Genomic DNA, 5,942 nt, shown 5'->3' on the forward strand with positions numbered 1-5,942 from the left:
AAAACTGATATAAAGAAAGGTATTATGCGTCAAGGATTAATTTTCCTCTTAGCTAACTGACCTCTTTATTATCATTTAATGTTTCTGTGGTAATATTTCTTGTTCTGAATATTTTTATCCAATATTAATATAGCTCTCCATGCTTCCTTTCGACAAGTTTTTGCACAGTATGTATATTTTCCACTCTTTTTCTGTCAATTTATATACATCCTTATTTTTAAAGTTTGTTTCATGTAGAAGACATGCAGTGGGTCTTAGTTTTGTATACAATCTAACAATCTCTATATTTTACTGATATATTTAGACTGTTTACATATAGTGTGCTTGTTAATATGGCTGAATTAAAATCTACCATCCTGTTATTTTTCATTTGTTATCCATGCTTTGTTTCTTTTTGTCCTTTATTTTCTTGCCTTACTTTAAAACTTAATGTTGTATTTTTGATTCCATTGTATTTCCACTATGGCCTTACTAAATTTGTTTCAATTTTTTAAAAATTAAATGGTTACCTTATAATTTAAAATATTTATTTTTAGTTGATCAAATTATATATTTATATACTGTTGCCTCATGCGTTGTGAAAATACATTAAAGCAATATTCTCCTTTTTCTGCTTTCCCTCCTTTATATCTATGTCATGAACTAGACTTTCTAATATATGTAACATATATACAATACCATTGGTTCTACTTTTGCTTTTTGAAAACAATTAAAATAAGAAAAATAGTTTTATATAACTGCCATTTATTCCTTTTCTCATACTTCCCATTTTTTGTGTCCAGGTACACATTTCTACCTTGTATCATACTTTTATCTGAACAACTACTTTTAAAAATCTCTTTTTATACAAATTCTGGCAATGAACTTTCTCTCTCTCTCTTTTACTTTTCTTCTGAGAAGTTTTTGGATTCTTTTTTATTTTTTTTAAGATAATTTTGCCCAGTGGAGATTTTTCCCTTGATTGTTCTAATTTTGTTTAGCACTAAAGATGTCACTCCATTGCCCTTTGGTTTCTATGGATTATTCCATGAGTAATAAATTACTTTATTTCTCATTTTAATATCAAATAATGATACAGTTGTACATAATTTATGTACAATTACTTATAGTCTTCAAGTATTATTTTATATTTAAATGTTAATTTTAATCTCCTGTGTTTAAGAAAGTGAATTTAACTGTTTTTTATACTTCTAGAAGGAGTAAACGTGTACACATATAAATACATACAAATGTATACATTAAAAGGAAAGGTAAATGACTAGTGTCAAAAGTAGCTAAGAGAGCTACTGTGAAATCTAAAGACTGTTTATTTAATTTAGAAAATGAGTGGTTGCTAATGTTCTTAGTAAAATTATCTTTTGTAAAATATTTATAGTGCTAAAATCAGATTATACAATGTTGCAGATTTAAAAGCAATGGAAAGGAAGATAAAATGATAAAAGCTTTTTTTAAAGTTTGCGTGGGGAAATGGAAAGGTGTGGAAAAAAATAGTGAGAATAATTATAAAATTGTCTGTACTGCGTCGCTCGGTTGTGTCTGACTCTTTGCGACCCCTGGACTGCAGCCCGCCAGGCAAATCCATTGGGATTTTCCAGACAAGAATACTGAGGTGGTTTGCCATGCCTTCCTCCAGGGAATCTTCCCAACCCAGGGACTGAACCAAATTCTCCCACATTGCAAGCAGATTCTTTACCATGTAAGTCACCGGAGAAGCCCATAAGATTGATTATTGTTATAAAATGAATATATAGTGCTAATTTTAAGCATTACTTACTTATTACAATGGGGACTTTAGATATGATATTTTAGTTTATTTTCATTTTTATAACAATATTTTGAGGAAGATTGTGTTACATATCTCAATTTTACAAGTAAACTGAAGCATAAAAATGTTAAGTAACCTATCTATGTTTTGAAAGCTTTGTTTTGAAAGCTTTGTTACAAACAGCACTAGGAATATTCTAATTAATTGAATACAGATTCTGTTTCTTTGTCTTGGTTGAGATAAATGGCTCAGGATAACTGTCATTTAAAAAATATATTTTATTTTATTTTATTTTTTTTTTTTAATTTTAGTCTTTTATTTTTTAAATTTTAAAATCTTTAATTCTTACATGCATTCCCAAACATGAACCCCCCTCCCACCTCCCTCCCCATAACAACTTTCTGGGTCATCCCCATGCACCAGCCCCAAGCATGCTGCATCCTGCGTCAGACATAGACTGGCGATTCAATTCACATGATAGTATACATGTTAGAATGTCATTCTCCCAAATCATCCCACCCTCTCCCTCTCCCTCTGAGTCCAAAAGTCCGTTATACACATCTGTTTCTCTTTCCCTGTCTTGCATACAGGGTCGTCATTGCCATCTTCCTAAATTCCATATATATGTGTTAGTATACTGTATTGGTGTTTTTCTTTCTGGCTTACTTCACTCTGTATAATCGGCTCCAGTTTCATCCATCTCATCAGAACTGATTCAAATGAATTCTTTTTAACGGCTGAGTAATACTCCATTGTGTATATGTACCAAAGCTTTCTTATCCATTCATCTGCTGATGGACATCTAGGTTGTTTCCATGTCCTGGCTATTATAAACAGTGCTGCGATGAACATTGGGGTACATGTGTCTCTTTCAATTCTGGTTTCCTCGGTGTGTATGCCCAGAAGTGGGATTGCTGGGTCATAAGGTAGTTCTATTTGCAATTTTTAAGGAATCTCCACACCGTTCTCCATAGTGGCTGTACTAGTTTGCATTCCCACCAACAGTGTAGGAGGGTTCCCTTTTCTCCACACCCTCTCCAGCATTTATTGCTTGCAGATTTTTGGATCGCAGCCATTCTGACTGGTGTGAAGTGGTACCTCATTGTGGTTTTGATTTGCATTTCTCTAATAATGAGTGATGTTGAGCATCTTTTCATGTGTTTGTTAGCCATCCGTATGTCTTCTTTGGAGAAATGTCTATTTAGTTCTTTGGCCCATTTTTTGATAGGGTCGTTTATTTTTCTGGAATTGAGCTGCATAAGTTGCTTGTATATTTTTGAGATTAGTTGTTTGTCAGTTGCTTCATTTGCTATTATTTTCTCCCATTCAGAAGGCTGTCTTTTCACCTTGCTTATAGTTTCCTTTGTTGTGCAGAAGCTTTTAATTTTAATTAGATCCCATTTGTTTATTTTTGCTTTTATTTCCAGAATTCTGGGAGGTGGATCATAGAGGATCCTGCTGTGATTTATGTCTGAGAGTGTTTTGCCTATGTTCTCCTCTAGAAGTTTTATAGTTTCTGATCTTACATTTAGATCTTTAATCCATTTTGAGTTTATTTTTGTGTGCGGTGTTAGAAAGTGATCTAGTTTCATTCTTTTACAAGTGGTTGACCAGTTTTCCCAGCACCACTTGTTAAAGAGATTGTCTTTACTCCATTGTATATTCTTGCCTCCTTTGTCAAAGATAAGGTGTCCATATGTGTGTGGATTTATCTCTGGGCTTTCTATTTTGTTCCATTGATCTATATGTCTGTCTTTGTGCCAGTACCCGAACCCAAAACAATAAAGTAAATGGCAATGGGATCATACTTATCAATAATTACCTTAAACGTAAATGGGTTGAACGCCCCAACCTAAAAAATATATTTTAACATTAAGAAGTCAAATGTTTACCTACTTATAACTGCCAGTTGAAGCATAAATTGTAAAGCCAATGTGTTGAACAATTTGGCAAAATCTGCAGAAATTTAAATACTCATTTTCTTTTGCTGCAAATGGGATTTTCCAAAAATGACTGCCCCAATGTGCTGATGACATTATTTCATCGAAAGTAATGTCTGTGATTCATTTCCTAGTTATTAGACAGCTGAGGCCTTAGGCATCATAATGCAGACATAGCCATCTCTGTTATACCTGTTTGAACATCTATCTCAGAGGAACTATAAGAGTTAGAAAATAATTTATTGTATATAGCCATGAGGTTTTGAAATAATTTGTTACCAAATATAGTAATTTCATATTTGGTAAGAGAACAGTAAGGTACAGAAGGGAACATAACATGTATCTAAAACATGCACATACATACCTCCAAAATAATACTCCACCTTTTCAACTGTAATATAAAAGTAAGTAAAAAGTGGTATATGGTATGGTGGTGATTTAGTTGCTAAGTCACATCCAGTGGTTGCAAACCCAGTGGACTATAGTTGGCCATGCTCCTCTGTCCATGGACTTTACCAGGCAAGAATACTGGACGTGGCTACCATTTCCTTCTCCAGGGAATCATCCTGACCCAGGGATCAAACCTGGGCCTCAAACCCAGATCCATTGGAGGAGAATTTTTTTTTTTTTTTACCAACTGAGCTACCAGAGAAACCAAGTATATGGTGTACACTTATCTAATGCATTAAAGAGATGAATAGTATCATAAATTCAACTAAATATGAGTTAAGTAGAAAGAGAAAAGTTATTTGGTGGCCTGTTCTATGCTAGTTACTGATCTATGAGTTTCTGATATTTTATGTATCTCTCAAATAACCCTATGAAGTACAATTATCATGTATTTTAAAAGAAGATAAACTAGGATAAGAATATTTAATATGGTGGTACAGAGACTAACCATGGTTAATCAACTATATAATTGCCTCTGGAGTCTAATTTCTATCCGCTTAGTATTATATGGACCCCTTTAAAGGTCATATTGCTTTTGAAATGTATCCTTAATTAAATAATTTAGTAAACCTACCTAGGTTTATTTTCTTCATGTACAGTACCAAGAGGCTATCTAGATATATTACATGATATGTTTAACTCTGAAATTCTGAAAGCACATTGTACTTTAAATCAAACAAAATGGACACAAGTTAGTGTTTTCAGGTTGTTGTTGTTTAAAGATTTCAGTAAATATCAGTAGTTTTGTGTGGTGCGTGTGGTAAGTCGCTTCAGTCGTGTCTGACTCTTTGCACCCCTATGCACTATAGCCTGTGAGCCTCCTCTGTCCATGAGATTCTCTAGGCAAGAATACTGGAGTGGGTTGCCATGCCCTCCTCGAGGGGAGGGCATGTTCAAATTAAGGACATTTGGAATTCTTCAACATTCTCTTTGAGGATTATGGAGAATGATGAAGAAAGTTTCCATGCCTGTTCTGAAAATAATTTCTAAGTGTTACTTGTATGAAGCTTGTTTATTCATTGATACCAACCCCACAGGCAGATGCAACAGATATCCAGCTGAGTGTTAGCAGAGTTTGGGTAAGGCCGGATTCAAAGCTCGTCACCATGTGCAAGGGAACTGGAACTTCGTCTGTGAAAGCCTCATCAAGACTATTTCCTAATCACTGGGCTGTGCCGTAGTTCTGTGAGAAGTGGCTTGTCTCATGTGGCATCCACAATTTGACTTAAGTTAGTTCCGGTTCACTTTCTTTTTCACTGCAAATCAAATGTTTCTGGAAGAACCAGATCTACTCTGGTCTTAAATTAGTAGAGCAAAGAGTAAGGGAAGGAAAGCGGTTTTAAGAGGAGGGTATAAGCAGAACAAAACCCTGGTCAGGTACAAAAGTAGCCAAACTGAGGGAGGTCAGGGTGGCTGGTTACAAGTGTGTCCTTTCATGTGTCTCTTATGAGTACTGCCTGTGTATGGAGAGACATGGAGCAAGAGAACAGGCAGGGGAGTGGGCAAAAGAATAAGCATCACATGATGAGATTCTCTCTCAGGAAAGGATCCAGGTAATGTTGGCCTAAGGCATAAAGAATTTGTTATATTCAGATTTTCTATAATGTTGGTTCTCCTTAATTCTCCATCGCACTTTTCTTAACTGAATACAGTTTAATCCCCATGAATGTTCAGGTACTCGTTTATCATCTTATGTCAATGCTATCCATCTTGTGTGTATAGTGCCGTGCTTTGTCATGCGGCCATTATACCACCCATTAGTTTCCTCGAACATACTCTTTTCTGTA

This window comes from Ovis aries, chromosome 2, assembly GCF_016772045.2.
Source record: "Ovis aries strain OAR_USU_Benz2616 breed Rambouillet chromosome 2, ARS-UI_Ramb_v3.0, whole genome shotgun sequence".
Lineage (NCBI taxonomy): Eukaryota > Metazoa > Chordata > Mammalia > Artiodactyla > Bovidae > Ovis > Ovis aries.